Below are 12,540 nucleotides of genomic sequence, written 5' to 3' on the forward strand. Positions count from 1 at the left end.
CAAGCCCAACACGGGGCTCGATCTCACGAACTGGGAGACCATGACCTGAGCCCACATCAAGAGTTGGACGCTTAACCTACGGAACCACCCAGGCGCCCCTCACAGCTCTTTCATATGCACTACCTTCATTTAATGCTCTTACCAGCCCTGAAATATGAATAAGACATTTTTCCACATGAGAAAATTGAAATTTCACAGTGTAGAGGAAGGTGTTCAGGGTCACCCAGCACATAGCTGGTGGAACTGAGCTTCAACTCGGGTCTTGAGGGGAGAGACAATCAAGAGAGAACATAGTCCATAGTCTTTTCATCACACCATTTTCCTAACATTTAAACGTGGTAACTTACTAGGTAAAAGTTCAAATCTAATAAGACACTGTCCCATGCCTATTCAGAAAACAAGTTGTCTCTAAATGACACCTCAGTTACTCCATCCTGTGACACTTTACCTGGAACAGTCCTGTGCACAAAAGCCATGAAATCCCCACAGATTATAAAGACTAGATGAGAGCAGATGAGAGGTCTTGTGTCATCTTATCACAGTCATTTGTAGAAGACCCACAGCCACCCTTATTGGAAGAGATGCCAGGTGCATCACACGTCCCATAAACTAAGACACCAACAACCTATGAGCTTCTCTTCTCATTCTACAGATGAGACCGTTGAGGCTCAGAAAAGTGCCTTTCGTCACATAACTAACGGATGGCAAACGTGGGATTGGAATGCAGCTGTATCTGACTCCAGGCTCCTTCCACAGCCCCGCTCAGCCTTCCTTCACTTAGTCTGTGTTTGGATTGTGCAGAGAAAATATGTATCTTCCAGGTGCTGACGGTGTGAGTTGCAGAGCATGTGGTTCTTTTGGACAGAAAACCGTATGTTCACTAAGCGGTGATGTAGCCCAATGCCAAGAGGAAGGTTACAGCACTGGAGAAAAAAGCGTTTCATAGAGAGAGGGAAGACCTTTCTTATTTTCCTTGCCCTTTTTGTACATGTTTGCCTTGCTACTGATAATTTCCTAAATCTCCTTACTGGTTCAAAAGTTTTGCGGATAAAGAGTTGTATAGTGTAGCCGTACCTTTCCATTTCAGCACTGTTAGCAACTTTGCTGTTTTTGATCTCCTGTGACCAGTGGTATAAAAATTAGTATTCTTGGCGCGCCTGATTGGCTCAGTCAGGGGAACGTGTGACTCGATCTCGGGGTTGTGAGTTTGATCCCCACGTTGAGGGTGGAGATGACTTAAAAATAAAATCTTAAAAAAATAAAAATAAAAACCACAAAGGGACATAGGAACATTGAAGTAGAGGTGCTTGTCAGTTCTTAATGAATCAGGCATTAGAAACCTCTTTTAATTTTTGTGTTTCCTTCCCATCCACTTTTTGCCTTTTCAGAAGAGCGGAGACAATGGAAAAGCAAAATAGGTCCAAGAGGGATGCTTTTCATTTCTTGACTTGCTTTTAAAACTTGATATTTGAGAAAGGAATGATTAGTCACAATTTTAGAAGTGGAATTTTAGAACTTGTACAAATATAAACATTTCCTGTCTTATAAATAACAGACAGTTATAAATGTTTATCCCTTATCTCCACTGTCGGAGACTCAAGCTATTTCCATAAAAACTGTCACGTTGGCGGTGACATGTCACAACTGTCATGTTGGTGATGAGGGATCAAGACAGAACAGTTAGAACTTCAGATTCAAAAAAAAATAAAAACCATGTTGAAAACAGGTATGAGAATCAGACTTCAGCAGACTCGGCGTGTCCCCGGGCTCCGATGCCTCTCACACTAAAGTCTTTTTTTTTTCTTTTAAAATCTCATTTTACTTTCCCCAACATCCTACCAGTTAAAAACCTCCCTTCCTCCCTCCCTCTCTTCCTGCAAGATGTTAAGAAATGCACACGCCTCTGGGATATTAAAGGCGGCTTAGTCATTCCTATCTTAGTGTAAATTGGCTCAAGAAGTTGCTTTCCTTAAAGCTCCGAAAAGAAATACCAGATGCCAAGTTTGCTGACCTTCTGGCAAAATTCTGAGGATGGGGACCCTGAACCTGAAGACATCCCTGGGCTTTTGTGGGAGGTGGGGAGGCTTGGGGAGGGGCGCAGCCGCGAGGCTCCGAAGTTAGGACAGAAAGGCAGAAAGAGAACGGTGCCAGGAATAAATTGCCTCCTTTCAGAATTTGTCTATATCTGGCCCTGTCTCAAGGCCTTAATTTTTCATTTTGAAGGGAAAACATTATCCACTGAAACATTCAAACGTCCAATTCTTCTCCCCACAGCAGACAAACTTCTGGTTACCCCCCTGACTTCAGGCAGGGAGGGGCGGACCAGAATCCCCATCTTAATTGGTGCAGAAGTTTCCTATTTCCTGTTTTTGTTGTGCACACTGGAAAATGTGCTGCATGTATCCGCAGCGCATTACAGACTCTTAGCAAGACTGGAAGAGCCCCGTTAGGTCCCTTCGTGGGAAGCCGTGTCCCAGACAGGAGGGCTTGAGCTTTCAGAGCAAATTGGTGTCGGAGCAGGGACTAGAAAGCACCTCGCTGATGGTAATGGGCAATAATAAACATCTAGTATAAAAATACAGAAAGCTAAGCAACAGCAATGGGCACAAGTAAACGAATGCAACTTGCCAGTTTCACTTTCCTAAAGTGTTGTGCTTTTGAACCGATTTTTTCTTTGGCAACGTTTTGCTGACCTAAAAATGTGTAGGCTGCCTTTTGAGCTGGTTAACATGCCCAGCCTTATTTGCCAACCCCCCCCTTTTTCCCCTCTTGTGGGGGCTGTCTCCGTCTGCTGCCCCACTTTTCTCCTGTGCTTCTCTTCCCACTTCTTAACTTGTCAGGGAAGCGACGTGGTGGGACTTCCTCCTGCTTTAGAAGGAGACCAACTAGTGCCTTCAATGCTCTGGACCCTTGGGCTTTGCATGAATTGATTAGGGCGTCCTTTCATCTAACAGGTGAAAATGAAATTAACAACTGCATTTGCATTCGCCGGAGGCTGTTCTTCCCCCAGAACTTCGAGGTGTGTGACACTGTTACCGTTTACACCTGCCAGCGCAGTCTTCTTGCATGGCCCCTTCTAAGGTGGTTTTCTTAAAACAGATGATATATGGTCTAAGACCCCAAGTAACCCTTGACACTGATGGGTCAAACGTTACACAGTCAACCAAGGTCAAGCTTCTGGCAGCTTATGTTGCAGAGTCTATAAAGGTATCTGAAAAGTTTTCCATTTATATGCATAAACATTTTCATATTTAAATACATTAAAATTTTTTAAATGTTTTTATTTCTTTGTGAGAAAAAGGAGACAACGATCAGGGGAGGGGCAGAGAGAGAGGGAGACACAGAATCTGAAGCAGGCTCCAGGCTCTGAGCTGTCAGCACAGAGCCCCCGATGTGGGGCTGGAACTCATGAGCTGTGAGATCATGACCTGAGCCGAAGTTGGACGCCCAACAAACTGAGCCACCCACGTGGCCCTTTAAATACATTCTATACTCTGAATAATACAGAGTAGGGTTTATTAACCCAAATAAACTCAAGCCCTCTGCAAGGGTGTGCATACATCCTTTCATGGCTATCATCAGAATCTCAAAGGGTCCCATGTTAAAAAGTTAAAGAACCATGAATTCAGATGACAAATGGGTCATTTAAATCATCTCACCAATTTTACTGATTTTTGCCTCTCCCATTTGGATGCATTTCCTCTTTGATGTTCTTTAATTTGTTGATTAAAAGGCTTCAAGTCACAGGATTTTCTTCATGTTTATTTTTGAGACAGAGAGACGGAAAGAGAGAGAGAGTGTGAGTCGGGGAGGGGCTGAGAGATAGGAAGACACAGAATCTGAAGCAGGCTCCAGGCTCTGTCCTGACACCACAGAGCCCGACGTGGGACTCAAACTCACGGACCAAGAGATCATGACCTGAGCCAAAGTTGGACATTCAACTGACTGAGCCACCCAGGTGCCCCGAGGCCCAGGATTTTCTTACGTCAATTTCCTTTATGTGCAATTGATTGATTTGATTTGAGTGAAAGGCAAGCCATAGAACCGGCTTTTGATGTTACAGCAAGATGATTTCTGCTGTGGGAGAATCATGAGCTTTAGGATTAACAGACTGGAATGCAGCTGTGCCACAAAGGTCACTCAAGATTGATTTTATAGTTCCTTTGAGTCCTAGTCTCTGACCTGTCTATTGGGAAAGTGGCATCTATTTCACGGGGTTGTCATGAGGTGACATAACATAACCCTGTAAAGCACCTACGTACCGTAGTTCATGACGCCTCAGAGACGCCGAATGAACTTGGCTGCTTCCTTCTCTGGTATGAACCAGACTGTTGGACTTGGTTTGATTTCGTGACTAGATGCAAGGAGCTGACCCCCGCTGATATTTACCTGTGGGTGGACCATTTAGGTTTAGGCCCAGAAGGCAAATCCTTCAGACTTAGAGCTGTCAAACTTGATACCATCTTCTTCCCCGTTTCTGATGGCTTCCCTTGCATTCCTGTCACTCGTCCCTTTCTGCTGTCCCGTCCTGCTGCTTCCCAATACCCACAGGAAGAGTCAATTCATTGTGATCTCCATGTTTCCAAGGACCTCAGAGAAAAAAGGGCATCAAAGGGAAGAATTAATATAATATGGCGAAAGCATGACCATAAATTACACAACCTCATCTCAAATTTTGCTCTGGGGAAAGGTTGACATGAAACGTTTGAAGAAACATGAAACAGACCCTAAAGGCAGATGATTTTTCACAGTGAAAGGCAATTCCCCCCCTGGAAGCTTCAAAGCAAGGGTTCCTTTTTGTCGTCTGCTTGATAGGTTATTTTTGACAGGATTTAACTTATGAAATTATTTCAATGCCCTTTAAAAGGTGTGCTAGTGAAAATGATGAATGATAGTTCTTTATTGAAAATTTAAAAATATCCATGTGGCAAAGCATAGTAAACACATTTGCTCTTTGGTATAAGTTTCAGAAAGGAGTACCTTTCATAGGGCCACATTTGCACTCAATAATCAATAATACAATGATTTGAGAAATAAGCTCGGGAAGAATATGTCTTCTGGATCAACGTTCTTCTCAAAGAGTCCCTTGCAGTTTGATTCATCAAACACTTCAAAATTTTTTCTCTAATTAACATAAATTTTTTATTTCATTATGAACCTTAACATATTATACCAATAAAAATGAATATATCTATAAAATATTAATAACTATTTATAGTAATAGAGACCTAATTTTTTTTTGCTGCAGAAAAATTGCTGAATTTTCAGCATCACTTATAATTTCAAAAGAATTCTCCAAAAATGGTATTAAATTAAGAAAAAATTTGGGGTGCCTGGGTGGCTCAGTCAGTTATGGATAAGATTTCAGATCAGGTCATGATCTCACGGTGGTCTTTGAGTTCAAGCCCCATGCTGGGCTCTGTGCTGACAACTCAGAGCCTGGACCCTGCTTCAGATTCTGTGTCTCCTTCTCTCTCTGTCCCTCCCCCACTCAAACTCTGTCTCTCTCTGTCTCTCAAAAATGAATAAATGTTAAAACAATTTTTTTAGGGGCGCCTGGGTGGCTCAGTTGGTTAAGTGTTCTACTTTGGCTCAAGTCATCATCTCACAGTTTGTGGGTTTGAGCCCCGCGTTGGGCTCTGTGCTGACAGCTCAGAGCCTGGAGCTTGTTTGTAGGTTCTGTCTCCCTCTCTCTCTGACCCTCCCCTGCTCGCGCGGTCTCTCTCTGTCTCTCAAAAACAAATAAAAAACATTAAAAAATTAAAAAAACAATTTTTAATTATTAAAAAATAATAATGAATAAATAAGAAAGAAGAAATTTAAACAATTATGATACAGGCTGAGGGATTTTGCCAGTGTGCTATAATAAACTGCCCTTCGGTTGCATAAACATTGAATAATGAAATATAATTATTATAAAATTTAATAAAACAGAACTTTGAAAGGATTCTGAATTTCTGAAAAAAATTCAATTTCTGAGCAACATTTCCGTAATCAGTATGTCAAATGACCATTATTTCCTGTTCCAACTATATCTTACTTCACACAGATGATGTTTCTGAAAACATAATTTTATTATTGTAAATCGAATCATACAGTTGCACTAGAAACATGTGTTTTTATTTAGCTATTTATTTTTTTAAGCTTATTTTTCTATTTTGACAGAGTGTGCATGAGTGAGTGGGGGAGAGGCAGAGAGAGGGGGAGAGAGAATCCCAAGCAGGCTCTGAACTGTCAGTGCAGAGCCCAACAGAGCATGACCTGAGCAGAAATCAAGAGTTGGACACTTAACCTACTGAGGCACCCAGGCGCCTCCATGATTTATTTATTTATTTTAAATTTTTTAAAAATGTTTATTTATTTTTGAGAGAGAGAGAAGAGAGAGAGACAGGGCATGAGTGAGGGAGGGGCAGAGAGAGAGAAAGACACAGAATCTGAAGCAGGCTCCAGGCTCTGAGCTGTCAGCACAGAGCCCGATGTGGGGCTCCAACTCACAAACTGTGAGATCATGACCTAGGCTGAAGTCAATACAACCGACTGAGCCACCCAGGCGCCCCAATTTATTTTTAAGGTTTATTTACTTTTTAAATTATTATTCAGTAGTCTCTATTCCCCAAGTGGGGCTCCAAATCATGACTCCAAGATCAAGAATCAGATGTTCTTCTGACTGAGCCTGCCAGGACCCTAAAGTTTGTTGTTTTAAAAACCCGATAGCAAATCATTTGGTAAAGTGTGAATGGCTAGTATCTAAATATTATTTTATGATTCTGAATTTGTATATAGTAAGGGGGGGGGAATAATTGGAGGGAAAAGCACTAACATTGATTCAACATCCTTTTGGGGCCAGGCATCTCATTTAATTGCCTAAACCACCTGCAAATTAGGTATTTTCACCTCATTTTTTTCCCCCTAATCATCATGTCATTTTTATTGAAGAGGAAACTGCCCAAGTCTACAGAGTTAATAATGGGGAAAAAATCATTAGCACTTGGTGACAGGATTTGAATATTATATGTATGTTTCTTATAAAATTTTTAAATAATTTATTTGTGAAAATTTTCAAATAATGACAAAGGTAGGATATCCATCTCTTCATCACCCACCTGACACATTTGCTTTATCTCTTCCTTTTTTCTTTTACTTTTTCCATTTGCTGAAGTATTTTTTTTTAATGCTTTATTTTCTTTTTTAGAGAGAGAGACAGCATGAGCAGGGGAGGGTCAGAGAGAGAGGGAGACACAGAATCTGAAGCAGGCTTCAGGCTCTGAGCTGTCAGCACAGAGCCTGACGCAGGGCTTGAACCCAGAAACTGTGAGATCATGACCTGAGCCGAAGTCAGATGCTTAACCGACTCAGCCACCCAGGCGCCCCTGCTGAAGCATTTTGAAAATACCCCCAGACGTGTCATTTTATCCCTGCATGTCTGTCTCTAAAAAATATGGATTAAAAAAAAAGATTGTGTCCTTACAATACCTTATAGAGGAACAATCATTCCTTGGTAGCATCTGAGTCAGTCCATAATTTATTTCCCTAATTGCTTTGAAAATATCTTTTTTCATCTGGTTTGCTCACATCAAATTATGAGCATACATTTTCACAAAGTTAAAGTTTCTTCTTGTGGCTCCAGAAAACAGAGCAATGACAAAGAGCTGAAGTTTCTGCAAAGTAAGAATTCTGCAAAGTATGCCATAATATTCTTAGTTTGATTTTCATAGGCCATCAATTAAATTAATAATTGGTGGGGCGCCTGGGTGGCTTAATTGGTTAAGTGTCTGACTTTTGATTTTTGGCTCAGGTCATGATCTTATGGTTTGTGAGATCAAGTTCCAAGTAGGGCTCTGTGCTGGAAGCATGGAGCCTGCTTCGGATTCTCTCCCTCTCTCTCTGCCCCTCCCCTGCTTGCTCTCTCTCTCTTTCTCTTTCTCAAAAAAAAAAATAAACGTAAATGGAATTTTTTAAATATAAAAAATTAAAAATATGAGAAATAACCATAAAAGTTTATTTTGGGGGTTTTGTTTAGCTCTTTATCTATTTTTTTTTTAATTTTAGATAGAGAGTGCATGAGCAGGGAGATGTACAGAGGGAGAGAGAGAGAGAATCCTAAGTAGGCTCCACTTGGAGCTCGATCCTACAACCCTGGGATCATGATCTGAGCTTAAATCAAGAGTCGGATGCTCTACTGACTGAGTCACCCAGGTACCCCTGTTTTACTCTTTAAAAGAAGAAAACTTTACCATCTACTAACACTGTGTTATGAACTGAGTGTTTCTTTCCCTTTAAAATGGTATACATTGAAACCTAATCTCCAGTGTGATGGTAATGGGAGGCTGGTCCTCTTTTATAAGGGCACAAATCCCATTCAGGAGCGCCCCACCCTCAGCCCTACCTCCTCACATTATCACCTCGGCTGTGGCAGTTAGGATTTAAACCTATGAATTGGGGAGGACATAAACATTAAGATTATAGCACAGCCTGAGTGCATTATTTTATTTTTTTGAAGGACACGTAATACACAAAAGTAGGAAAGAGGTTATCACACAATGATCGGCCTTCCCATGAATGGATATGTAGTAAATCTGTAAATATTTCTTAGAATATACATTTAACAACTGAAAAGCCCCTCAAAATGAATAATATCAAATGTTGCACTTCTAGAGTGCAAAACAACATTATCCAGTATGCTTGGGATCATCCTTCTGCAACAGGCGTGGGTCACGCTCTCGTTCGCTCTCTTTCTGCCGCCATCTTGGTTCCGCGTTTTCCGCACAAAATGCCTGGTGGAGCCACAGAACCCGTCCCTGCTACAGAGCAGCAGTTGCCACAGCCCCAGGCTGAGACAGGGTCTGGAACAGAACCCGACAGTGATGCATCAGTACCAGAGCTTGAGGAACAGGATTCCACACAAGCAGCCACCCCACAAGCCCAGCTGGCAGCAGCAGCTGAAATCGATGAAGAGCCAGTCAGTAAAGCAAAACAGAGCCGGAGTGAAAAGAAGGCACGGAAGGCTATGTCCAGACTGGGTCTTCGACGGGTTACAGGCGTTACAAGAGTCACTATCCGGAAATCTAAGAACATCCTCTTTGCCATCACAAAACCAGACATCTACAAAAGCCCAGCTTCAGACACCTACATAGTTTTTGCGGAAGCCAACAGGGATTTATCTCAGCAGGCACAACTAGCAGCTGCTGAGAAATTCAAAGTTCAAGGTGAAGCTGTTTCAAACATTCAAGAAAATACACAGACTTCAACTGTACAAGAAGAGAGTGAAGAGGAAGAGGGTGATGAAACAGGTGTAGAGGTTAAGGACATAGAACTGGTCATGTCACAAGCAAATGTGTCAAGAGCAAAGGCAGTTCGAGCCCTGAAGAACAACAGTAATGATATTGTAAATGCTATTATGGAATTGACAGTGTAACCATCTGAAAACGAGGACCCTTTTTTTGGTGTCTCAAAAGAATAACTGCCGCTTGGTTTGAAATTTGTACTGTTTCTATCATTAATAAAGTTATGGCTTCTTGTTGGATGAAAAAAAAAAAAAAACCAACCAACCAGCCAACAGTGGTGGACCTGACCATTTATTCAACCTTCCTACACCATAGTCTTTGCAGATGGGATAACATTAGTCCAACTCATAAGATTCTTGTCAATAGACATGTCGTGTATCTAATGCATAAACTATGTATTAAACGCATTCCCACTAATGATTAGTAACTTAAAGTTTCAGACAGTAGGCACAAAAGAACATAAGCTCAGCCCCTCATCTGCACTTGGTTTTCATAGGAACTTGGAAAATTGGTAAGGAAATCCCATTGTTTTGAATTTAATATTTTTTTAATTTTAGAGAAAAAGAGAGAGTGCTAGCAGGGGAGAGGAGAAGGGCGGGGAGAGAGAGAGAGAGAGAGAGAGAGAGAGAGAGAGAGAGAGAGAGAATCTTAAGCAGGCCCCATGGGGCTCAATTCCATGACCCTGGGATCATGACCTGAGCCGAAATCAAGAGTCAAATGCTCAAACACTGAGCCACCCACGAGACCTGGAAACTGCATTTTTATCTCCTCCAGGGAGATGGCTGTTTTCTTTCTGCCAGCTGATGTGTGGAGCAGCCAGAATTAATGATACCTCTAGGGGGCTGTGTTTGAAAGAAGTAAGATTAAGTGGGGACAGGGTTACTTCTTTCTTGTTTGTGAAACGCTTTGGTGACTGTGAAGTCTTTCTAAATATGTCTCCCAAGTTGACATGTTAGTTCATACGTTGGAAGCTTTTTCATAATATCCTAATTTTTCTCATGACCAGAGAGTAAAAACAAATTCAAGTTTGCAGGCTGAAAAACTGAAGCACAAAATAATTACAGTGCCTAACATAATAATAGCTAACATTTATTGAGATTTAATCCTCTGAGCTTTGTATTTATTGTAATTCCTATAATCCTCAGGGCAATCCTGACTTGTTGGCGAGACCTCTTGTCCATTTCACACTTTTTGAAGTTTTTTTTTTTTTGAGAGAGAGAACACGTGCGCAGGCGAGGGACAAAGAGAGAAGGAGAGAGAGAATCCCAAGCAGGCTCTATGCTGTCAGTGCAGAGCCCAACGGCGGGAGTGGGGAGGGTGGGGTGGGGGAGTGGTGGGGACTCGATCCTACAAACCCCGATATCATGACCTGAACTGAAATAGCCAGATGCTTAACCAACTGAGCCACCCAGGTGCTCCTCACATCTGTTTTACATTTTTCTTTATTTTTTTTAAAGTTTATTTACTTAGTTATTTTGAGAGAGAGAGCATGAGTGAGGGAGGAGTAGAGAGAGATAGAGAGAGAGAGAGGGGCAGAGAGTACCAAGCAGGCTCTGTGCTGTCAGCAGGGAGTCTGATGCGGGGCTCGAACTCCCCAACTGTGAGATCATGACCTGAGTAGAAATCAAGAGTCTGACGCTTAACCAACAGAGCCCCCTGGACTCCCCACCTCACATCTGTTTTAAAGACAAGGAGACTGTGGCACAGAGACATTAAGAAACTTGCCCAGGATCACTCAGCTGGTAGGTGGAGGTCCAGGATCCATACTGGGCAGTCTGACCCCAAAGTACTCTGCACTATTGGCCGATTCTCTAAACTGAGCCCTCCTGTGTTTAAAGAGTTGGCATTGGGGAATAATGGGGAGAGGTAGGCAGCGCCCCCGCACCCCCCCCCCCACACCTGTGAATTGCCACATTCTTCTCCACTTACCCCCCACTGCAGGAATGCAAGCCAGAGGCAGGCTCCGCCCCCTCACCTCCCCCCCCATCCCACTGTACCTCTTTGTTTTCTCTTTGTTGTCTCACAAAGGATCTATTTGTTTGATCTCTCCATCTCTCCATTGTTTCATCCTAAATCGAGAAGCTGGGATGGGGGCAGAGGGGGAATTGAAATCAAACCCTTCAGAGGGGGAGGCATGAAAATGCCAGGGTATCTCTCTGCCTTCCCTACACTTGTCCCTCGGCAAATAGACATTTCCTCGAAATGCCTCCTAACTTCGCCCTTCTTTTGCCCTTTAATCTGACTGATTGTATGGTACCCACTGCCCGTATATCTGGGGGGAGAGGTCTGCCCCTTCCGCCACAGAAATGCCGTGATGGTGCCCCAGCGCACGTGTAAAACGCAGGCTGACTGAGGACAGGCTGGGTGAGTTCTTACACATCGTTATCTGCTGGCCAGCAGGTGCTTTCAGGAGGAGAGAGAGCCAGGAGGATTTTATAGTAGTCATTCGTTTGGGGCAGCGCAAGCATTCCTGGGGCTCAAATTCACAAGTTCCCGTTCTTTGAAAACCTTATTTTTATTCTTTTACTTGTTTTAAAGAATAACAGCATCTCTTTCAGATTAAATCTTGATGGTGACATGCTTGTTTTCCTCAAAATTAATTCCTTCCTTCCTTTTCCTTCCTTCCTTCCCTTCTCTTCCTTCTTTCCTTCCTTCCTGCCTCTCTCTTTCAAGACTTTATTTTTAAGTAACCTTGACACCCAATGTGGGAATCAAACTCATTGGCCACAAGATCAAGAGCCACGCGCTCCACCAACTGGGGGGGCCAGGCACCCCATTTTCCTCAGAATTAGCAACTGTTGTATCATCTATGAACAAACCCTGTGTTTGCATTTCCTAATGATCCCACAGCGCATACACACTCTACTGGTTGTTGGCCGGGGGCTTCCCTGAGGAGGAGGCAGCTGACAGGAGGAAGGGGAGAAAGGTGCCAAGTTCCAAGGCACAGGGAGTGCCCGGTGCCAGTCATCAGTGCCCAGAGAGGAACAGTGAGTTCACGGCTGTGTGCCCCGGGCCCTGGGGCATGCAGCGCTGGGACTGGGTGTGCAGCAGCTGGGAACAGGGCAGCCAGGGCCCTGGAAAGAGGCTGAAGAGGAGAGGCCTTTGGTGTACCTCAAAGTACTGAACTTCCTTGCCCGTGCCACGGCAACCGAGGAAGGGTTCTGTCTGCTTTCCAGGGGGATAGTTGTGACTGGAGCTTTGTTTTAGAGAGCTTCCCTCAGCATTTTGGGGGGGAGGGGCTGCAGTGGGAGCCTGC

The 12,540-nt window shown here is 43.1% G+C and overlaps 1 pseudogene; it reads left to right on the plus strand.

Annotated features, from left to right (window-relative positions):
- Positions 1-8,731: 8,731 nt before the first annotated feature.
- On the plus strand, positions 8,732-9,529 carry LOC115304390 (annotated as a pseudogene).
- Positions 9,530-12,540: the final 3,011 nt, after the last annotated feature.

Source organism: Suricata suricatta, chromosome 10, assembly GCF_006229205.1.
Source record: "Suricata suricatta isolate VVHF042 chromosome 10, meerkat_22Aug2017_6uvM2_HiC, whole genome shotgun sequence".
Lineage (NCBI taxonomy): Eukaryota > Metazoa > Chordata > Mammalia > Carnivora > Herpestidae > Suricata > Suricata suricatta.